This window comes from Phoca vitulina, unplaced genomic scaffold (assembly GCF_004348235.1).
Source record: "Phoca vitulina isolate PV1807 unplaced genomic scaffold, GSC_HSeal_1.0 scaffold25, whole genome shotgun sequence".
Taxonomy (NCBI): domain Eukaryota; kingdom Metazoa; phylum Chordata; class Mammalia; order Carnivora; family Phocidae; genus Phoca; species Phoca vitulina.
Window position 1 is genome coordinate 26247087 of NW_022589728.1, and position 24567 is coordinate 26271653.

At 37.8% G+C, this 24567-nt stretch overlaps 1 protein-coding gene and 1 long non-coding RNA gene across 8 annotated transcripts in view; one reads left to right on the plus strand and one right to left on the minus strand.

Annotated features, from left to right (window-relative positions):
* Window positions 1-4752, minus strand: part of LOC116643185 — a 48349-nt gene extending 43597 nt beyond the window's left edge. For 3 of the 4 annotated variants that reach the window (XR_004301506.1, XR_004301505.1, XR_004301507.1), the window contains exon 1: window positions 4151-4363. This is a non-coding gene — a long non-coding RNA (uncharacterized LOC116643185). Of the gene's footprint in view, window positions 1-4150; window positions 4364-4549 lie in introns of those variants that run through there. The other variant, XR_004301508.1, reaches the window with a different exon arrangement.
* ZFHX4 (zinc finger homeobox 4) overlaps window positions 2370-24567 on the plus strand; it is a 180458-nt gene continuing 158260 nt past the window's right edge. For 2 of the 4 annotated variants that reach the window (XM_032421977.1, XM_032421980.1), the window contains exon 1: window positions 2370-2708. The gene's annotated coding sequence lies outside the window, so the exon portion shown is untranslated. Of the gene's footprint in view, window positions 2709-3402; window positions 3582-4813; window positions 5036-24567 lie in introns of those variants that run through there. The other 2 variants (XM_032421979.1, XM_032421978.1) reach the window with 2 other exon arrangements.

Here is a 24567-nt window from a genome sequence, read left to right on the forward strand (position 1 = left end):
AATGGTTTTTCCATCAGTGAGCTTGTACATGGAGCCCTCTCCCTCAAAGGGCTTGATCTTTTCTGATTTGAACCTGAAAGTCTCCCTGCCTTCATTTCCCCTCAGTCTTCTTAAAAGCCCCCACCCCCTACCCCAACACACACCTCAAATAGTTTTTTAAAGCCAGAATTTTTGCTCTCTGGGGTGTTTTTCTGTAAACAGCAATGCTACATAAACACCTTCTTCACTTGTAAGTTACAGAGACTTAAAATTTTAACACCGTAGCCATGTATGTTTCTTAAAGCACATGGATAAACTCAACTGAGGTACAATCAGACAGCACACCAATGATACAGTTGCTGTATAAAGGTAAGACTGTAAACAAAGTATATTAAAAATCTTAGAAAATCATACACTTTGAGCAGATTGCTTCCCAAACAAGTTTAAAATAGAATGGAGTCTTTGGAGAGGTAGATGATTTTCTTTCTGTTAACGTTTAGTAGCCCTGGTTTATACTATACTGGTACATACATCGACTTCAGATTCCTAAGGTGGTGATGTGCTTCCCCCCCCCCCCTTAATAAAGACCATATCTAGGTTTTATTCTCTACTCCAAGCCTTTGGACTTTCATTGTAACCTTAGCCAGCTGCTGTAGGCAACCAGCTTTTCTGATTTGGGCCTAGGTCTGCTCTTTTGAGGACTATACTTTTATCCTCCCAGGTGTTTTGTTTGGTTTTTAATGCAATTTGCATCAGTTCTAGGATTTTCCAAATGTTCCCTGATAACACAATGTTTCAGGCCCAGAAAGATGCGTGTTTGCAGCCTCTGTTGTCCTGCGATAAACCTTTTTGTTGGTATTTGGTAAATTTGGTGCTTAAGGCCTAAGACAAGGTTTTGAAGCAGATCCTGGCGATCCAGAACTTCAAAGACCTGTCAACTCAAAAGCAGCTGACACCTCACCTGTCCAGGAAGCTGGACATTGCAAGTATTTCCTGTTTTTAGCTTGTTTGGTTTGTACTTTCACCTTCTCTCTAGAATTCCTATTTTTGAAATATTACATAGATGGTGTCTACTTGTGACCTATAGTGTAGCAGTGTATCAAGATGCTATCTGAGTAGCAAGGGATAGTATATATATATATATATATATATATATATATATATATATATTGTTTAGATATATATTAGGGGGTGTGTATAAATATGTCTATTTCTATTTTTATTTAATTATCTTTTAATGAAAGTGTCACTCATATTCACATCTGTAATATTGGAAAGAGATAATTAGATTTTCAAATGAGAATCAGCCACCTTAAATTTTGCACCAGAAAATACCAAGTATATTTCATTCTAATGAGATCTGTAGTGGGGTTTTAAAATTCATCATAATGTGCTTCAAGAAAGATAATTCAACAGACTTGTAAGATGAAAGGGTTTTTTTTTCCCCTAAGTCTTCTTAAAGCTATTACATTGAATTTATGCAATTCTGATAAAATATTCAAAAATATTACATAAAGGCTAAAACCATATCCCCACTATCACCCTTACACCCATCACTTATTCTCATCTGAAAGTTTACTTTGACTCAACTAACCGCTTGCATCTACCATGCCCTGGGTTTTCTCTCCTGCGTGTGCAAGCGAAAGATAGGTGTCTAAAAAGGTGCCTATGGATCCAGAGTGCAATTCTTCCTTCGAAATAGGCTGGGCGAGCGGTGTTTGCACACTGCCAGGCACCCTTTATTTACATACATCTGCATATTTGCTCGGTCCCTGCATTTCTTCATTAAAATGCGTTCTTGTACACAACAGAATAAATTAGGCAGAGAAAAACTCTTCATTACTCTAACTTATATTTCTCCTTAAAGCTCCCTAGTAAACAAATCTCTGGTCCGATAATAATTACTTTGCTTCATTAAAATAAAATAATAAAAAATTCGACTGGTTAAAGGGCATTGTTTTGGCGGTATTTATGTTTTATTTTCTCTCCCTTTTTGCTGAGAGAGAGGAAATGAGAGAGAGAGAGAGAGAGAGATTGTGTGTGTGTGTGTGTGTGTGTGTGTGTGTGTCTAATGAAGTTTGGGAGTCGCGCGCGCAGGGGCGCGTGGGGTGCGAGCCCCGGAGATCCCCATCTCCTGCCCTCTCCGCGGTCGCAGCGTCCCGGGCTCCCGCCGCAGCGCTCCGAGCCTTGGAAGCCGCGAGGCTCCCGGGCTGCTCCGAGTCCGGGCTGCGCGTCATTTGCAGTCTGGGGAATGTTGATCACCTCACTAATTACACCTCTCTCTCCCCCCTCTCCCTCTCCCTCTCCCTCACTCTCCTCTCTCATTCCCAGAGTGCATATCGGGAATAGACACACAAAGACATGCGCACTCAACTTAATCAGCCATTTTTTTAAACAGGGCTAAAACGATAATAATTAGCAGAATAAAGACATATCGGATTTTCATTTCCTTTCCTCCTTTTCCCAACCCCTTCACAACCAAACAGCGAGACCGCGGTCGGCACATGCTTTAACTCCTCCCGGACCCCCGAGGACCGCTCCATGCCCCCCACTTTCTGCTTCAGCGTTTTTATTTTCACCCAATAAAGTTCGAGGATTATTTTTTTATTTTTTTTTATTTTTTTTTAATGAACCCTCTCGTTTTACTTGGATGTGATCAGCTGTAAGTAAAATAAAAGCAAAACAAAAAAGAGGCGAAGATCGAGTAGGAACTGCAGGGGAAATGGAAAGTAAGTTTTTTCTTTAACTTTTATTGAGTAGTTTGTGTTAAATTTAGGTCGAGTATCGATTATCTTTCCAGCCTGATCTTGCACAATCTTTGATATTTCGCTCCCTCTCTCTCCCTCTCCGCCTCTCTCCCTCTCTGCCCCTAGCTCGCTCGCTCTCGCTCGCTCTCGCACACATCCCCTCATCCCAACCATCTCTTCCGCTCTGCCCCCCTTTTCTATCTCTTTCCCCCTTTTTTGGCTCAAGGATTTGCTCCGCTGAAAGAGGGAGGGGGCACTGAGGGACCTGATTTTCCACTTTCTTTGGGGGGGGCTGCGTTTTTGGGGATTTAACTTTTGGATTAAGTGGCGGATCATCCACGTTTGGCCGAGCAGTTTTCTCTCCTTTTTCCTGTCTTTTCGGGTTCTGTCTCCACCTCGAGCCTGTGGCGTTCTCGTGGCGCGGGGAAGCTGTCAGCTCCGCAGCGGCGCGGGCACTGCCAGGGGTCCCCGGTCGCCCCGCGCCCCCACACCCCGGTCGGGATGACCCTTTCTCCGCACTCATCCTCGGAAAGTTTGGACGTTGGTCGGTGGGGCTTGAAGCCCCTCTCTCCCTGTTTTACACCCCCCCCCCCGCCCCGGTTATTCAGCCTCGGTTTTCTTCCTCCTCTTACCACCCCCACCCTTTCCTCTCTCAAGTTCCCCGAAGAGCGCTTAGTGCGCGGGACTGACGGAGGACGGGGGATCCGTACGCCTTGGGCAGGGGGTTCCAAGAGGCCCCGGCGCGAGCTGGGTCTGGGGCTGCAGGTAGACACCCGCCGGCCGGAGCGGACGGCGGGGCACAGCCGAGGGCTGCTCCCGGCGGCGCGGACTCGGGTGCTGGCGAACGGAAGGCAGGTCCGTTAGGAGGCGGGAACGCCGGGCCTCGGGGCCAGGGACTCGGGAGGCGGCAGCAGCTCTGCCGGGCGCTTTCGCTGCCGGGTGTGCGTTAGACTAGAGGATAGATGCCAGCGGCTCGGGGTCAAGAATCCTTCCTTTCCTTTTGGCAAAGGGCAAAGGGTGTGTGTGTGTGTGTGTGTGTGTGTGTGTGTGTGTGTGTGTTGGGGGGGGCTGTGGCCGGCTGTGAGAACTGATTTATTCCCTGCCCCCCCCCCCCAAAGAGGTTCCATGTCTACAAACGAACTTCACCTTCTTCGCCTCTCCGCATCAAGTGCGCCTTCCGGCCGGGAGCTGCTAAGGGAAGAGGGGCTGGAATGCGTCGGGTCTCGCCTTCCTCCTACTTCTGTTTCACTCCCTCCTCCCCCCATTCTTTCTTGCTCTTTTCTATCAGAAAATAATAATAATAATAAAATTTCTTATGGAATTGTATAAAGTTTCTCTGCCGATGCCCAAGTAACTGAGGGTTCCCCATCCTGGCCCCCTTCCCCCACAGAAGACGGTGCACTGGTTTGTATTTCTTTTGTTACCTGTGATCCGGGCGGGGGGCTCCTTTCGCGGCTCGGGCTGGGGTCCGGCCCAGAGAGCAGGCTCCAGCGGGCGCCTTTGGCCGCGACTCCTCACTTCCGCGCGGTTCTGGTGAGATCTTAGCTACCGTTCGACGAGACACCCTCCTTGTAGGTACCAAAGGTTCAGATCGCAAACACGGACCCCCCCCACCCCGACCCCTACACACACATACATACACACACTCAACACGTACTCACAGACACACACACATTCTCCCTGCTCCCCCCCACCTTCAGCCCCCACCTTGCCTTTCCCCTCCCCCCTTCCAAAAAAAAGCACATACACAACAACAACCCCCCCAAACCAAACAAAAACCCAAAGACAAGTTCACTGGCGGAAGATGGTGGATTGACACTGACTCAGACAGAGGCAGGTTCACCAGGAAATCTGGCGGTCCCGATTTCTGACAGTTGCATTTCCTCTCCTTGAGTCCTTACCCCCCCTTTTTAATAACTCTGTTCCATGTTTAATCAAGGATCATGTAGATGGCGAAAGGAGAGACAGAGAGAGAGGAGAGAGAGGAGAGAGAGGAGAGAGAGAGAGAGAGGAGAGAGACAAGAGACAGAAGGAGGGTTCTTTTTTTTTTTTTTTTTTTTTTTTTTTTTTATTGTGTTCTCCTGGATTTTCAGTGGCTTGATCCCTATAAACGTGGAGTGGTTAAAGCTCATATGTAGTATTATATTTTTAGTTGGGTGGATGGATGGAAGAGTCAGGGAGAGGCTGCGGCTGCCGCTGCCTTTTCGGGTGTTGCTTAGATTAAGGCTGAGACTTGGCTGCGATTGGGACGCGACAGTGACACGGGCATCGATCGCTTCCATTGAGAGCAATGCAAAAACACAGCCCGGGTATGTAACACTCTCGGTGCCATCAACATTTGTTTTACTTTATATTTACTGGCAAAACTGACAGAGCAAGCTCAGACTTTCTTTCTTTTTCTTTTTTTCCCTCTTTTCTCTTTTCTAACTGAAGAATTAAAAACAATTGTGTATAGAAGTTGTTGGAAATGATGGTTTAAATACAACAGAAAGGAGATATTCAGAATTATTTCACTACTCTGTGACTGATTATGTTTTAGAGTTTTCTTCTCCACAGAGGAGCATATTATAGAAAATGAAGGTTTTCTTTTTTCCTTCCTCTTCTTAAAAAAAGAAAATCCTTAAGGGAATATTTGATAGTTTTCAATGTTTGCGGTTTCAATCAGCAGGAAGGCACACAAAAATAAAAGATGGCTAGCCAGCTGTTTTAACCTCTTGCACCTGGCTTCAGTGCAGGGATCATAAGGTTTATATAGTTATTTTTTTAAATGGTTTTAATATTTATGGCATAAACTGGGAAGAGAGCATCACTGTGTATTTCTTCAATAGCTGGTTGCTTTTGGATTTAAAAAAGTAAACTCATATTTAAGTGTTTTCATTTTTATGGCAATGAAGATAGAGCCAATGAAATATGGGGGAAATACCATAAATCTGAAAAGTGAAATGTACCTAAGGAACAAAGAAAGGTCAGGTAAACCAGCTGTGTAAGTCAAAGCAATAGCACCAACTGAGGGGTTAGGACAGGGAGAATGGGCTGTGGGTCTAGGAAGTGAAAGTTGCCACTAAAAGTTAAAAATGAAGGAAACGTGTTCAGCTCTATTGTAATCTTTTGCAGTTTTTAGCAGATGAGCCCAAATCTGTTCATTAATTTTGAGCTAGTTGGATTATTTTTAAAGATGCTGCACCAGCAAAGGAAAGCATAAAGGATGCTGAGAAAATCGCTGTTTAATATTGCAGAATTTACTGCTTTCATTCTGACCATGAGCCTAAATTTACACAATGAAATTTGATTATCTCTAATAACAATATTAGATCCTCCACTGGATGGATGAGAATTGAGGTGGTTTTGTTGATTGCAAGGGTTTAATGTTGCATTTCAGAATCTGATGTGGTTTGGCCTCCCTTCCATTAACTGGAAAACCCCTGAGGTTTTACAATTATTTCTTAAAGATAATACATTTAAGATTGCATTGGTAGGCTGAAGAAAAGTCATAAAGGCAAGAAGGGAAGCCCTTAATAACTCTTGAGATTCAGACATGTTCAGCAGTTAGATTGGCTCTGACTTCACCAAGGGTCGACAATGTGTCATTTCCACGAAGCCAAATTGCCCTCTGCCTATATGATATTAATGTGCAAATCAATATTTCAGGGATTAAATTTCCCTTCTTCATTTTTTATGGTTTCTACCTCAATAAGTCTCAAGTCTATTAGAAGAGGCTGGATGATTTAAAATCTTTCACTGCAGAATGGCTTGTCGTAGTCTTGTTTCACAGACCATTTTAGGATTTTCGTTATAAAGACTAAGGGCATCCTAAAGAAGTTGTGAGGTAGTATAGAGGCATGCTCAATAGCATAAAGCCCTTGTTCGATTAAGAGCTAAGGGGTATTGGAAATATAATATGTATGTTTATGCAATATAGACACACACACATTCTGCTGCTTTAAAAATATTATGTTAATCACCTATTGATTTATTTCAAAATCAATTGAAGTTCCTCTCTTATTAGTGATTTGTTCAGCATTCTTGAGGACTGTGTTAATTTCCTTAAAGAGAATGCATAAATTGGCTTGGTGTGAAAGTATTTGGGAAGGCTTTTCATTTAGCAATATTTTCCTAAGAAATATTTCTAGAAACCATTGTTTGTAAGAGTAATAATCAAGTGTTGTCATCTGCATGCGCTGTTATCATAGCTATCATTGCATTTTGTGGCTGAATGATTTAGCTGATATCTGTTACAAGAGGCCTTCTCCAATTCATTCTACATTTATTTCTAGTACTTAGTAGGCACAATGTTTCTTTTAACCCACTTGGAGAAACACATTTGTAAAAGAAAACCTGTGATTTGATTGGAAATAATACAAAGCAGAAATTTGGGAGTTCAAAATAAAAGATTGTGACTTTATCACATAATCTTGGGAAGGCCTACTGTCTATCATTTGGTGGTGGTTTATAGTCTAAAACCATCTGGACCAAGTTCCGCACAGCTGCACGAATTTCATATGTGATAGAACATTTTTTCCATTCAGTGTGAAATGTTCCTTCCTAAAAAACGTACACCAGACTCGCTTAATTTAGTCTGTTAAAAGAAATGCACATGAAAAAGGACAAAAGGCTCTTTAATCTCTGCAAGCTGTTTGTTTTTCTTCAAGATTCCTGTCTGTTTGGGTTTGAAAAGTCATGTTTATTGAGGGGATGATTCTGAGGTGTGACATTAAAATAATATATGATTTTTGGACTGGTGGCCACGCTCCTGCTTAATTTGCAGAACTACTTTTTATGCCTGTCAAAACACAGAGTTAATCTATCCTTATTTACAATTAATCTCAATAAAATTAATCTTAACTATGCTTTATTCAGTGGCTTAAAATATCTAATTATATTCAATTAACTGCTGTCATAGTAATTAACATTGCTTAATTGCCTCTGCATATATTTATGTAAAGCTCATTAGGTGCTGATGCTCCCTTTTCCTTTTCTACTTGCTATTTTTGCTGTTGTCAAACCATTTTCATCTCCCAAGGTCCCACAATGTCAGTGAGAGCAAATTCTTAACATTTTCTTGAAATGAATGTTATTGCTTTTCTATGAGAAGATATTCGTTATAAGTCTTTAAAGACAAATCCACCCACACCCCCCCCCCCCCGTTTTCCCTCATCCCTGGTCCCTACCACACTCACAAAATATTTTCTGTCATTGTTGCTAGAAATATGAGAAGCCAGGTTAAGCTTTGTGTTTATAAATGAGGAGCCTTTCTGTGTCTGCCTAGGGGCTGTACCCACAGGCAGAGTTTTTATCCTCTAAGACCATTCTAAGGGTTAAAGACTTGGCCAAGGTTCAAACTGAAAAGCGCCCAGGGAAAGTGCATGTGAATATGTACAAGTTTCATGTAATTAGTGCTTAATTATATTAACATATGCAAATTGTCAACTTAGGAGCTTGTTGAGCTGGCAAAGATCAGCTAGGCACAATTGCTGTATTGTTCTGAAACAATAATGGATTTCAAGTTGGATTGTGGAAACACATAACTAGCTATCTAATTTAACTCATACCATGGTGAAATTTCATTAGTCTCCATGGAGACTGGTTTAATTGTGCTGACTAATGTTCTGGGCTGCAGAATGTCCTAAAAAGAAAGCGTTGTTTGCCTAATCCACCTTACAATGACACTTGTTTGTACATGTTTCCCTTGTGTGAGAATTTGCATATGCAAATAAATAGTTTCTCTGCCCCATTTGTCATGGCTGTTCATTACCCATGAAGAGGACATTGTTACTAGGCTGTTACTGAGTCTCCCAAGACAGGATAGTGTCAACCAGTCCAACTACATTCTTTCATAATTTGTTTCTGATTAATAGACCAGAGTGAGTCTCAGTCTCTTTGGGCATCTGCAAAGGGAAGGTCAGTTCTGTCACAGAAAAGAGTTTCTGCAGTATACTGGGGCACTTTTTCTTCTTATGATCATTCTCCTTTTTCCATTCATTAGTTAACACCATCATATTTAGAATAATATATTCTTGTTCTAAGAATGCCTCTACTAATAATCTCTAGTTTCCTAAAGCAAAAAAATAGGAAAAGAAAGGGGATTCTGTTATTGGAATATTAATCCTGTTTTTGACAGAAAGGTAAACTGATATAATTGCTTTTCAGTTGAAGGAATGGGGGTTTATACAAGTGTGAAAGCATCGGAAAAGGATTAGCATTTTTTTGCATAATGAAAAGCTCTGTTGAATAGGGTTCTGAATGGCTGACTGAATGACTAAGATGAAAGGAAGATGAAAATGCAGGCCCCTCTTTCTTTATGCCTATGCTCTGCTCTCTCTAAAGTTATGTTTGTCCAAGACTTGAGAAAACAAGCAGGGGCTCAGATTTCAGCAACTTATAAGATGCCCTGAGTTTTCATCATCACTGGGAAGTAATATGGATGACAATAGTGCAGCTAGAGCATGATAAACAGAGGCTTGTATGCAGAAGAGTTTTCAGAAACATGCTAGGCTAGCCAAATATTGACTATTGGGTATCGAGAATTCCCAGCACTTTGCTGTCAAAAACGGTTATTTCAGAGGAGGCAAAGAGTATGGTGTGGATATTTAATTTAGTTAATGATGGAATATATGGTGTTCCTCTGCCCTCCTCCCCCATAGGCTATAAATAGTTGTCTCAATTGGTAGAACACTTCATTTGGGAAAGAGTTGTGTATCCTGACTTTTGCCAATGTTAAGTGTGCTAAGTGGCCCATCAGCTTTTATGGTTGGGAGGGGTTAGTAGAAGAAGATACAGAGTTATTTTCTTAGGATTTAATTCATCTTCATGTTGCTTTGTAGGTGTCTTGTGCATTTCATTTAGAGATAAGTCTTTTAAGAAGTGTCTGAGTATTGTATGTTCATTTTTGGAGACATTGGCAGTAAGGTTTTCTCTTGTCACTAGTTAGAGCTGTAACTGGTTATCAGTTGACAACATGGTCAGGGCTCTTAATGATGTTTCTTCAACCATAATTAGGGCAGTTAAAATACCATAAGTGTTAAGGCACTTTCAAAGGTGGGAATTGATTCTTTTGTACATATGTAAATCAAATGCAGTGTGGATAATTATTTATATGTATACATTTTAAACAATCTCTTTCCGGTTTGGGGTCACAACAGATGAGCCACTGAAGGCTGCCCCAGAGCAGGATTGAAAGATTCCACCAGATATTAAACTAACTTGTTTTGTTCCTAGAGTGTAGAACTTCTGTTTGCCTCATCACTTTCGCAGTTCAGTTGCTGAGGTACTGTTAAGAATGTTACATGGAAACTAGGGAAATCAGAAGTGTTTTCACGTAAATTAAAGTATAAGGGTTGCCTCTTGAGTACAGAATATTGTAAAGGAAAAGTGTTTGATCTTTGTTATATAAAGTCACCAAAATTCTTTACTGGAGTCCTTTTAAAAATTTGTCAAGAAATTCTGGATTGTTTCAGAAACTTTTATGGTTAAGTTTATGATATGCTTGCAAAAAGTCTTAAAAGAACAAAAAAAAATCCACATGGAGGCTATTTTACATGCAGAAGGGCTTATTAAGGTATTTCCATAAGAAAAATGTGTTAATTTAAAAAATAAATTCATTTATATTTTAAGACATTGTTAACCAAGCACCATGTGTTGTAACTGGCAGCTTTCCAGCCACCATGGAAGTGGATCACACATGGGTTAATAGTAGCTTATGTGATGTCTGCGTTCTTAGGAAATGGGCAAAAGCCCAGGGTATTCTGATATCAAGATTTTAGGAATCAGACAGAAAGCAGAATATATGTTTATACGTGAACAGATGGACACATGTGAGAACTAAAAGTGCACAATTTCTCTTGGCACTTGTTTTAGTTATCCCTGATGATATAACCAAGATCTTAGTGCACTCGCAGTCTTTGATGGCTAAGGACGAAATGGTCTTTTAATGAGGGCTCAATGGCATTATTTTCTTGCATAAGGATTGTGCCCCTGTGATCTTACTGGATTTGATGTTCTGTTAATTCCCTAGTTTCAGAGGTTCACAAGTTGCCTTGAAAGCTTGATATGGTTTCACGTTTGACATACAATCCTCAGTCCAGGGATGGCTGCTCTCCACTCCCCTACTCTCAAAGGTTTGTGAGTGAAATAAAATATTTGCCATTTGCAGGCATTTTTGAATGTATGCACACAACTTAAAAATGGCTTTGACACTAAAGTCCTATTTGGCAAGCAACTTATCTCTGATATAATTAGCCACTTTAACATTCTAGAGATTGAAAAAATAAACAAACAGCATTTAAGAATTTGGGCGGCTTGACTTGGTTAATATGTCATAATGCCCTGATGGTCCAAGACCAGTCCTGAGTAGGTGTTTTAGTCATTCAGGTCAGGAGTTCACACACCAGCATCATGGATTTAGATGATTGATCATTTCTCATGGTTGCTTGTCCTGGGGATACGGCAGTGTGCAGTTGATAATTTCTGAATGGCACCCACTATAGCACATACCTCTGAAGACAAAGTTTATAGGTTCCATTGTGTTCTAGCTATAAAAACAGAAAGCGTTCTGCAAGTATTTACTCAGATCTAAATCATTTTAACCAGGGAAAATTGACTTTTGGGTTAAAATATGCATTTTATAACTGTCCATAAAATTCTTTCCTTCACTGTAAAGAAGAAAGGAAATCCATAGCTTTAACAATGGTTGAAATACAAAAGCATATGAGCTGGTGTGTGCCACCTGGTTGTACTGTTAAAAAACAAAACAAAACAAAACTTTGTAAGAGGGGAGTTTATGGAGAATCTTAAAATTTGTCTGCTTGGAAGAGTAAATTGAAGAAGCCCAATCATTTCCCAAAGTACCTTAGTTAAACCTGAAAAGCTTTTTTAATGTGGATTCTCTGAAGTACAGTACTTTTTTCCATACAGCTAGGAATAGTGCAAGTAATACTTAAATTTTCTGAGCCCACTACTTAATTGAGAACGAGTCATCTCTTTTGGTTTAGTATATACCAACTAGGAGTGTGTATAGAGACACGTACACACACACTGACTCTCTTTGCATTTTAGTGTCTCTCTTTCCTGTTTAGATGTATACATAGGGGTAGCCTGTGAAATTTTCCCTCTGTAGACTAAATTCCTTTCATTTTCTAAGAACTGACCAACATGATCACAACAGAAAAGAGCAGGTAGGTTTGTAAGGCACACTATCAACATGCTAAAGCCTGAGAATACCATAGAGTTAATCCAGTTCAGCCAGCTCACTGTAAAATATGAGATACTGAATTCAGGAGAAGTAACCATTGAGTTACCAAACAAGTTAGGAACATGTCAGGACAAAACTCAGATATCCCAACTCGAGGACCAATGGTCACACGGCTATCTTGGCTGCTTGGAAAAGGGTTTATTATGTAACCGAGTATGATGGTGGTGGAAGTAGAGAAGAAAAGGAAAATGTTGGTAATCCAACAGTGATGCTGTTTCTTCTGAGAGATGAGTTCTCTGCTACAAAAAGGAAACAAGTACAATCTGAATGGCATCTTATCACTGTGACCATATACATATTTTGGGGTTACTTAGGAGGTCAGATTAGGTGCGTTGAATGGTCAAGAAGAGTTTATGATTCATGAAAGTACCGATGATCTCAGTGAGTTAAAAATGTATTCTTCATAATCATGAACATGATGCTATGAAGATTAAGATTTCTATGCTGTGTAGGGAAAGCAAATGAAGACAATGCTGTGATGTTATAAAGGTAGCATAGTACACAGAAAGAATGACCCAGTAAAAAACAGACATTCTTTTGATTCTGTTTACTTTGGATTCCTTTTTATTTATTTTATTATTATTTTTTTGCCTTCAAAGACAGGAACAGAAATGTACTACTTCCCAAGTTCTCTGAGAAGTTCTTATATCCAAAATAGAAAGATTCAGTATGGTGTTTCTAATTCAAGTATGTGAATCTTGACTGCATTTTTAAGTGCTTGCATTCCTTTTTAAATGAGTTTATTTTAACTTAGACTTTAGATATTTGAAAATCTCCTCCATTTTTGACAACTCAATGACCAGTAGAAATTGTGTTAGAGCTACTAGACACCTGAGTTAAATTCTTATTATGGGTGTAATCTTTGTAAGCTTCAGTTTCCTCATTTGTATCTTAAAGTTGTTGTGGAGATTACATAACACTTAAGTGTTGTGAACATTAAAGTAAGTAAATGTGACAGGGCCTGATACCCTGTGTTCCTTTTTTCTTTATTTTCAATAGCTGGTTTTAATGTAATGCTCAACTGAAGAGCATTTGATAAAGCAAGTCTACATAGCTCTTTGGAGTAGGGATGCCCTTCTCTCTTACAACAGGAACAGAAATTAGGAAATGTGTTTGCATAAAAGGTATATTCGTATTGACCAGATACCTAGATGGCATCTGTGTGGATAGTCCTCCACCTTATTATCTGCCCCTCTATCATCATGAGTTGTTTTGGTTTCGAGTGTTTTTAGATGTTTAATGCATTTCTGGGTCTTTTTCTAAGAAGCAAATTAGAACAGGAATAGTTTTTAAATAATTCAGACCTTGGTCTATCTTCATGAACTCAAGATTCCAGACTGTCCATTATATGCAATCATAGAAGATACCACAACGTTTATTTAAGTCTTGTTGACCCAGCCTGTTTGAAAGCCTTAGAATTACAGGATTTCCCAAAACTTGATTAGATGCCATAGAAATACCTTTCCAGATTTTGGGGATTATGATATTTTGATATGCAACAAAAGGAATGGATACTATTACATGGCACACTGTTGATCAAGATTTATACCAACTTAGAGAAGAGATCCAGTTATTAGTAATCCAGTAATACTGTACAACCTTTAAGTTCTTTTGAGGGATTTTTAGCCAACTTATGAGACTCCTTGGTTTATCTCTTGGAGGAGATCACAATCCTTTATCTTTTTATAATAATGCATTATTCATTAGAAGAGTACCCAGGTTCAAAGATAAGATTCATGGCAAAGGTTAATAAATTTATAATACAATTTTTGGACTATCTAGAAATGAAAATCTATTTCTATTATGGATTTTCTTTTTAAAATTCGTAATAATTTCTCATTGTGATACATGTAAGATGCACATTTAAAATTACTGTTTGTATTTTTATGGGAAATGTAAGTGTACTTGGATTGTAACTTTCCAGCTTTGAGTTTGATTTTTGCTTAATATGTGTGGTTCATAATCTTTGTTAAAATTTTCCTAAAATTAAAAGTGTGTGCCTTGCCTATGTTCTGGTCATTGATGAGTGCCCCAGAACTTGACAATTCACTTGAAATACGTTGATATAAAGCACAGCATTTATTGAATACTGATAAGTAATGATATATTTCACCGAAAGAAAAACAGTTAGCATCTTAGCAGTTTCCATGATGCTTGTTTAAGTGTTTCTTCAAATAAATTTCAGCCTCCATGAGGGCAGCAACCATATCTGTTTAATCACTATTGTGACAGACATTATTGGCCAATCTTTGGTGCTCAATAAAATATCTATTGAATGAGTGAAAAAATGAATAATAGTTAATTAAAAATATAAATAGAAAACTTCAGTTTACTATTCTACTGAAATCTGCCTCTCTTCTTGAAATCTAGGTACTGAAAAGAAATATACAACCTTAAAAACATCTGGGTTTGTCTTGGAAAACTCCATAGGGAAAACTATCTTCAGCGCAATCTAAATGGGTTTTTATATTAGAACCATAGATTGCTGTAGTCAGAAGGGATATAGCACAATCATCTTGTTTAACCCATAAGGAAACTGAAGCTCAGAGAAATTCCTGGGAAATAACACATAACTACAGAGCCTACTTGTTCGGATCTGATGTGTATGTGCCCTTCAGCAAATTATTTAGCATTTTTCACCTTAGTTGGCTTAGCTTCTCCCATATCCAAAGATTCTATAATATTAATATGAGAATAATTTCTGTAATGCCGGAGATTTTTTTTATTTGTGGAATCTTTCCAAGCAAAGGAAGATTTTTCAGTTGGTATAATTTCTTTGATGACCACAGCACAAGCTGAGTGTTCTGGGATTGTAAAGTTAAGCTGCTCGAGATAGACAAGAATTGCTTGAAAGGTGAAAACTTGCAGGAAAAATGGGGTGGGTCATTTAGTTCTTGAAATGAAGCAGGGTGCAGATTAGGAATCATTATGGTTTGCCAGAAGTCGCTGGTCATAGAAGCCTGTTTAAGTGCTCACTGTCAACAAGGAAATCATGGGCAGCACTTACAGTGGCTCACCTCTGATTTATTCATAAACCTCACACGAGCACTTGGCTTTGTTCTTGCTCTAGTAAGGGGGACTGATGCCAATAAGAACAGGAATAAAGAGCTCCTTGCATGGTCCAAGAGTGAATAGCACTTTACCTCAAAGCCTGACCTCCTTTCCTGAGGTCTGTTTTGCTACAGTTGACTCTGATTGGCTGTGTGTTCTCAGATGAAATGAGAGAAGAGGTTATAACAAGTATCTGCTCTGTAAACTCCATAGTATACATAACAAGAACTACGTAACTGGAACTCGGGTTCTAACTTAACCTAAAGCATTGTGATATTTATGCTAAGTGGAAAGGTTTCCTTTTCCCTTCTCCTTTGAAGCTTGGAAAGTTTTACATTTAATAATAGTTGGAAAAATACTGCTCCCTTCTAATTGGAGAATGCAATGATCTTGGAGTAAAATGGGTTTTGATGATCCCTTTCCCCATTAAAATGAATTTAGAGAGATTTAATAATATAGGAAAATTAAGGGTTCAGGACTAAAATATGTACTGTACTGGGATAAAAACAAAAACAAAAAAAATGGTTTTGCTGATGGATGAGCCATATTTATCTGAGAAGCTTTATTTGGGCCACTTCACAAATTACGCTCTGCTCCAGCCGCCCATGTTGAGGAGAAGGGACCTTTAAGAGACAGTCAGCTGGCTGGTTTGCACTGGGGCAGAGGTTGAGTAGAGTTACTTAAATCCCCAGAGCCACATTTAGTTAATGCTAGTCTTTTTTTTTTTTTTTTTTCCCGATCCTGTCCACTTTGGCTTCCCTTTTCTCCTTTTGATGAAGTTGGTCTCTTACTACTAAAAGTGCACGTATTTACACAAAAATTTCCTCAGATTTTCACAACACATTAACCCAGAAGAGCCATATTAGGAGATGGTGATGAGAGTTAATGATATATCTTAAGATAAAGCCATCCTCCCATGCAATCACATCAGAGTCATCAGCTCATTTGTCATGGCTGAAGTGAAAATGTCAGGACCAATGAGTGTATGAGTGCTGAAGGGGGCGAAAGGGCTTTTGGAGAGAGACATTTTTGTGCTGGGAGTCAGCCATGGCTTAGATTTAGCTCCAGGGAAATATTGGGATTAGCTAGCATTGTGTACAAATCCTTAGCATAACAGAATTAGTTGGAAAGATGGAGAGGTGGGGTCATGAGGATGGGTGCATTTCTAGAGTTATGCTCTAGCATGCAGGCCAGAAACTATGGAAAAGAATGAGGTGACTTATTAAAATTATTTTAAGGGATGTGTTATATGTAGGCTCATTGATTTCAGCAAGATTGAAGCCATAGATTTGAATGGCATCAAGGGAAGACCTGCAATAACAAATGCTAAATATGTGTATATGGCTTTTGTTTTAAATTGACTGCATTAAAAAAAAAATTAGATCTAACATCCAAAAGCTTTTGTGGGAGATATATTTGAGTACACAAAGGTAAAATTCAGGCATAAAGTACTTTTGATAGTATTTTAGAGTGGAAGTTAATACTTAATTTAAATAACAAAAATAATAGTGAAATACTTGTTGCATTGTTGAATTTACAGAAGACTAAGAAGCTGAACTTTCTTTACGCAGACTTCATTCTGAAACTTTAATTGAAAAGTAACTTATTTTCTTTAGCTACAGAAGTTCTTATCTTTGATAGACCAATACTAGCAGATTTATTTCATTTTGAAGCCAGTGAACTGTTCTCTTTCAGATAATGTACCCATACAACCTTTTCTTGTTTAATTCTATTGATTTACAGTGTTAAAGTGAAATAATCTGATACCTGTTTCCTGCCCTTTGAGTATTTGTCGTCAAAGAAGCTGATTAGTTTTTTTCCCCCAGCTCTTTAGCTGTTTTAAATGTATAATTATCATTGCATGTCATTTGATAGCTGCACTAATTGCTGCCAACTATTGTCTGTTTGCACTTAATGCTGAAACCTGATCAACATCCTGCTTTGGTTGATGTTTGGTGGTAAACTTTAATTAACTCTTATTGCATTGAAGAAGAGTTCAGGCTTGGTGCTAACTAATCATTTACCTTCATTATGTCCTGACAGCTCTACTTGTTCTTGGTCCTAATAGATACACCAGTCAGTAAATAAACCTGCAAACCTCATGCCTTATAGTTGCTCCACACTGGTATTTTGCTACTTAAAAGTATAAGATAATTGAGCCCAGATAATTATTTAGTTAGTTTAGTATCTCTAGTTCTGTAGACACTAATCTTAATTGCCTCTTTCATGCTGGACAATTTCATTTTAATAGAAACTGTAGATTTGAGATAACATTATTCCTTCAACATGGTTCCTATGAACATGCATCTTTTGAATCAATACAATTAAGCTTGTCTCCTGTTGGAATTCTTGTCATTATTTTTCCTGAAATACTTTTCCTGTAATGATATTGAAGTTAAAGTAATCAGGTTACCAGCAGATCATGTAAAAATTCAACTCAAAATTGCTGGCTGCTTGATTTTAATTTGTCTGACATCAAGTTTGTTTGAAAAGGGATAATATGTGGGTAAACCAAGGAGCTTATAATTATGGTTGACGTTTGTTTGTTTATAATGAAATCTAATTAAAGTTCATACATTTAAAACACAAAAGTTAATTACTGAAATGCTCACTTCACTTATGGACAGCAGTCAAATTAACTTTCAGGCCAAACACACACACACACACACACACACACACACACACACACACACACACAAAGGGCTCTTCATAACAGAAATAAAATAACCAACTAATCTTAGTGATCAAACATAAATTTGCCAATATTTCATCCAGAAGAAAACTTGGCATTCCACTTATGTTCTCTATTATGTTAGTCCTATGTGGTTTTTAATATAAAATGATTTAAAATATTTACATGGGATATAAAAAGAGATGTATTTTGTAGACTCTAAGAGTATTGTATAATAAGAGGTACTTGGTAGTGATTTTAAAATTTGTTCATATAGCTTTCTTCATTAAAACTATTTTGAAATCGTGTGAAATCATTGCTCAGGGAATAGGAATGTTCACTGGAATACCTGACCTGTAATTAGCTTTATGAAGATAATTATGGTAGGTTTAGCCTGCAAAGAATGACATTTTTTTTTAAAGTAAGAATGTACTCACCATTTTACACTTACTGCTACATTGGTTATGAGATCCTATTGGTGGGAATTGTGAAATACAGATAATTATCCAATTGTTTTCTCTTTTAAGTATTTAATTATCAGTAGTTCAATAGTGGATTTTATATAATAGATAAAGAAGGAAAAATACATGTACTTGTTAGAACATATTGTCTTCACATTGTGTATGAGATAAATATGTGTGCAGAATCGTTTTCACTAGTCTGGTAAATCTTTTTGAAGCCAGATATTCTATGGTTATATATACCTTTATAAAACTAAGTTTTTTAAATGTTACTAGGTGACAACTCAAAATCATTATCAACTAAACACTCTTAGATTGTGTGTAAACCAGAGAGATTAGTCAATTACATTTTAAAGACTAGAAATACAAACATAAGAAAACATGGCAAATACGATTAAAAATCTCTAAAAATGATTGATACAGTCCGTGTTTCTTCCAAGGAAAACCAAAGGGGTCCATGTTATTGACTTGAACTTTCAAATATAGTAAGGATTGAGGGAGAGGAGTCTGAGAAGGGAAAATGATTCTGTCCATTCCTGAGATGCTTTGCAAAATTGAGTGTAATTTACACAACCTTTTAGTAATTTTCAGAAAGTATATTTATATGTATTTTAATATAACACATGATTGATTTGTAGATTAACATTTATTTAGGGAAGAAAAATGAAAAGGATCATACAGTCATTTAACTCTAATCCTACTTTGCATATTTGAGACAAAGGGAAGATGATTAATACTTAAGTATGGCTGGGTAACTGGCATTCAGATGTATCTTTTTTCTTCTATAAAGAAAGAAAGAAAGAAAAAAGCCAGTATATTCTCATAGTATTGGCAAACAACAGCTTTCTAGTAATGCTTTAGCTGATTAGGACATCCTTACCCTTTAATGAAGCAATCACTACAAAGCCCCAATGTCAGCTGGAATACTAGCAAAACAGTATCAAAGAAAGAATCAGAAAGAGGCACTGAACATAATTACAGTTCATGTCCTTGTCTCACACCAATGCAAACTATTCATTTTCAATTAGAATGAATAAGAAAATTAGAAATCAACTAGATTGGTTGGAAGTACCAAAGTTTATTTACAGAGGATAACTAAAGTACTGAGTCCATCTTGCTCACTGATTATGAAATTTTCCTGAAGCAAACAAATAAAATGAGTCATATAATAGTGTAATTTGGTTAAGGAGAGATTATTGATTTCTCTCTAAGGAAAGTCGCTGGAGTTTGATTAAAGTTGTGAAGAGAACTGAGTAAAATTCCTATTTCCCACAACTATACAAATTAAGAACTGGCAAACTACCTTTTCTCTTTAGTTCTCCAACACATATGCTTAATGATATGTAATTGTCACATAAAGTCCATGTAGGGTTAGAGATGAGAGAAAATGAGGGTAGGAAGAGAAGGAGAGGAAGAGAAAGAGAGAAGCAAGGGAGAAGACCACTAAGCATCAATCACAAGGGTCCTGTTTATAGAGTAGGAAATAAATCTGCATTGACTAGCTAATTTAGATTTTAATGAGGAAAATTAAGGGGAAATGACTTAGTTGACTTGCACACTCATTTTTGGTTTTGTAAACTTCCCCTCTTTAAAAATTTGCTTATTTTAAATGCTTCGTATATTTGGTTACATCCTTCTATTCAAACTTAATTACCTCCTCCCCTTTGTCGTGACATGGGTGGAAAGTTTTTGCCGTGTCAGGAGAGGTCGTCACACATTCTTTTGCAGTTCTCTTCATTAATTCCTTCTTGCAGAAGCATTTTCTCTCGTGCTGGGAAGGTAGAAGGGTGTAACAGAAGAGCCCTGAAACATCAGCAGGAAGCTCTAAGCTGGTTAATGCAGTATAATTGTCTGGACATAGACTGGTCTTTGTTTGTGTGGTTCACTCCGAATCAGCTGTAATTAACTCCAGAGTGTTCCCAGATTGCCAGCAAAGAAAAATTACAGCTTTTCTGTTTTAAATTGTAAAGCTCACAAACATTAACTATGCAGATTGCTTTTACTTTGATATATTTCTATCCTGCAAGGAAAAAAAAAAAAAAAAAAGCTCATTTGGCTCCCCACCCCCCAAAATGTGCTTTTGTTAACTTATTTGATTTAGTGTCTATTGGAACATAATGGCTCCTTAATAGTTGGATTTGAAATCCTTTTACTTAATATTTTCAATCCTTTGACATCCTTGTCTTTGCCTTCCTTCTTGCTAACGTTTTTAATACTGCAATGGGAAAGAAGTTATGTAATCTCTTATGAAATACTCAACATATACTAAAATGAGCAAATTGTAGAGAAAGCTGACTAAAGAAAACCACCAGCACCAACTTAAAAGACCGAGATCAAAGATGTATTCTGACGTAAATGGTGCTTCCACACAGGTATTTTACCTGTGTTTGGATATATCAAAAGAAAGACTATGAGAAAAGGACCATTTCACTACCCTCTCCTGGTCAGCACACCACACCCTTTTAAAAGCTTCTGTACAGTAGTTTGTAATTATGAATTCCAACATGGGTAAAAATGAGGTAGCGGTGTGAGCTAATACAGCCTAGGACACAAAAGATCTGTCAGCAACTGATCCAAAAAAAAAAAAAAAAAAAATTCCTGCCAAAAATCTTTTTTTTTTTTCTTTCTTCTGAATTTAACAATAAGGAATTTAAGCCTCAATGTGGCTTTAGCAACCAAAGAAAAGAAGCTCTTGGTGTCTGCATAATACCACTTTGATGGATTTTTTTCATCAGTTCTCTGTACGTGGCAACAAATAAACAAGTATAATTATACTTGTGAAGGTCTATTCATTGCTTTGTCAGGATTAGATATATGTGCCGTTTTCACACTGTGCCTCTCTTTTGTCTTTGCCTAACTCACTATGACATATTGATAGAGGATTTGGAATGGGGAAAAGGCCACAGCAGAGACAGTGATGACCTTTTGGAAACTTGATATAATTCAAGGATTTTTCTTTCTTTCTTTCTTTCTTTCTTCCTTCCTTTCTTTTTTTTTCTTTTTCCTTTCTTTTTTTTTTTTTTAGGATTTGTAACTTATCAAATTCTCTTGTAAGTGGACAACTTTTAACCTGTTAAAATGGAGTAAATAAAGACTCAAAGTGCGAGGAGGTTGGCTGAAGAGCAGAGGAGAATAAAAACAATAGGCTAAGGGGCGCGTTGGTCTTCTTTCCCAGCACTTAGCGGAGTGGCTAACCTAGCATTCCTTTCCCATTATTCTGTCCTCTTGATCAGATCACGTTCTTTTTAATCATTTCACAAGCACTGTCTCACTGGACCGTAGAGGAGGGCTGGGACAATCTCAATTAAAAAAAAAAAAAAAGAGGTAAAACTGGCCTCTCTGATTTTGGGTTCTAATGGGAACTCTGCTTTCTGAATGCAAAGGAATTCTTCTATTGTTCAGAAAGCACCCCCTTTCATTAGCCAGGCTCCTTGTAGGTGGGTTTGGTCATTTAGCAGAGCTGAGTTTAGGCAGCAGCGACTGCAGGACGAAAGCAAGGCAGAACGAGCAATAAAAGTTCTTTTTCTGCATATTGTCCATTAGTTCCGAAAAAGGGATTTACATGATCAAAGTCACTGATCTTGTGAGTTAGTGAGAATACCAAAAAATGTGTACACATATTCTAAGCAGACCAGCAGGTATGTATTGTTCTGAATTTAGCATTAAAATTATATTAGTTTTTCTCTTTAGGATTTCTTGAGGACTTTGGTGATTTTTAAAAAATAGAATGCTTGGCAGTAGAGAATAGAAATTGGTAAAAACTAAAAAGAAAACAGCTTAAATGGGTGAAGCGGTTTTTATAGTGAGTTTACTTGTTACGCAGTCATTTTGAAATGAATTCTGTGGTTTAAGTTAAATAAATGGTTGTCTTTGTGGTCTTTATAGTACTGGGACTTATAAAGCCTTAGTGTAAATTTCCTAAATGGGTCACACTGATAAAAGAAAGATCTTGTCTGACGTTGATGACAATGAAATCACTTAGCATCATATTCAGGGTCACTGTGTATACTGATCTAAATAATTTTTTAACTGTACAAACTAAAGGGACTCCATCAAAATATACTGGTAAATACTGCCATGGTCAGAGTCAATAACTACAGATTTTTAAAAATCAGTTAACATATTATTAGCTGTATCAATCCAGGTGGTTTTGCTATTGTTGCTTTGGAATGAAATGTAAATTTGATTGTATAGGAGACTTATTATGTATTTGATTCAGTTTCTGATTAATGGGTGGCTTCTTGAGAAGAAATTGATAGGCAATCTCCTATAAAACTATGTGGGGTATTGTAACAAAATGTATCCTACTGCTTTGACTTGTGATGGATTCTTTAGTTTTCCTAATTTTTTTCACATAGCAATAACGTTACATTTTTGAAAGTTACTTCTGGCTCTATTAAGATAAAATAAAAAGATAGGATCTACTTCATATAAAGAAATATTGAGGTGATACATTGCAGAGTCCATTCGGCATCTGGCCAAAACAACTGACTACAGATTATATACAACTCATTTGAGGTGCATTCAGCATGTGTGTAATAATTCTAGCAAGTGTTTCTGTGGGCTGAGAACTGTTGTAGGGGTATAGGTAAAACAGAATTAAAATGGTAATAAAAATAGCTTAGAAACTCTTTTACAAAGCTGTAAAGTATTTGGGAACTTTTCTTACTTTTATAATTAAGGTGAGTCTCCTTCCACATACCAGCCTGTTACCTGATTATAGGGGGAAAAAAAATACACCCTGGGTTTCGAAACTTTTCCTTTTAATCTAGGATCATTAATTCAGTATTATTTACCACCCTACTTCCACTCCAACTCTTTAGTCCCTTCCTGACTTCCTCATTTCAGTCTAGCAGGGGATTATATTTTAGGCATTTTGGCTGCCTTCAGTATGTATACACAGTTTGTACAGCTTTGGTAACTGCAAAGGTAAACATTAATATTTGTGGACTAATTAGAAAATTATTAGGTTTTCATGCTTATGGTTATCAGATTATTTCAGTGGGCTTTAAAAGCTGCATGCATGCCATGAGGATAATTAACCTGGAGCTCATCAATGATTAAAATTACACACTAAGCTTTGTGATGTTTGATTTGCAAGCAATTAGAGCGTCATTTTAACCATTGCAGATACCAAAACAAATTTTGATTTCGTTTTCCATCTATGTAGATCTTATGATGTATTTTGAAACTGATCACTTCCTCTCTGATTTAGTGGACAAGATTAAATTCGATTACAGTAAAGAGAGTATTAAGAAGTTATCCTTCATACTTAATATGCCAGTGACCTCCAATGATGTCTTTCTTTTTTAAGAACTTCTAAAAAGGAATTTCTAAAACACGTAGTAATATTGGTGAGCCCAGAATTTTGTTTTCTTCTTAGCTCTCTGCCACTGTGAAGTCTATGCAATAGAATATAGCAGGGTGTGAGGGGCATCCAGGGTGAGGCACTACATGTCTCTTTTAAACAATATAATAGGTAATGTAATAGGGCAACCTCAACCTTTCTTATTTCAGAAATTGCCAGCACGTGTGAAAGTGTTGATACTTTTAAATTAAGGGGCTATTTGCCTTGAAGTTATGAGTCCCTTCAATTTTAAGATTTGAAAGAAGGTTGCTTACCTGTTTCATAAAATTGAGACAGTGCCTATGTCATAGGCTGAAAATAAATACTAAAGTTTCAGACCACTCAACTGTTGGGTACAGTGCCATCATTCTGCAAATGGAGAGATCTGCAGGGACTCAGAAAAGCTTAAACTGTAATCAAGCTGCTATCACAGTAGTTAAGGGTTACAGGCACACATACAAGTGAGCACACGCACGCGCACACACACAGAGAAGGGAATGCATTTTCACCAATATATGCCCAACTTTTCCCTGGTACCTTACGCTGCTGCCAGAAACTGATGTGACTTTACAGAGTGCATCTTGTTCTCAACAAAGGGAATTTATGGGCTGAGATGCCTGCCTGCAAAAAAACTAAAAAACTAAAAAAAAAAAAAAAAATTTTTTTTTTTTTTAAATGATTGAAGGATTTTCATCAGTAGTGCTTGCGTATGATTTGTTAAGCCAGGGGAGATGTTGATTGAGGCAGTTGGTTGAGAGATGAGCAACTCACCAGGATTGATAACATCAAACTGGTATTTGAAATGGTGTTCATTACGTATTGCAGTGAAAAAAACTGAGTGAATGCGATTGTCCCCTAGGATGATAGCACTGGTTGCAGTAAATGTTAATTTCTGTTCTGTTGCCCATTGAGGGGACTGAAGTGTGGGGAAGAATTGTGATTGGTGCTTAATCAGGGCCAGCCAGATACCTGCTGAGAGCTTTTGCACAAGGAAGATTTGTAGTAAGCTGATTTACTGGCAAAATGAAAACCAGAGAAGAGTTTGGTCTGTGCTGCTGTAACTG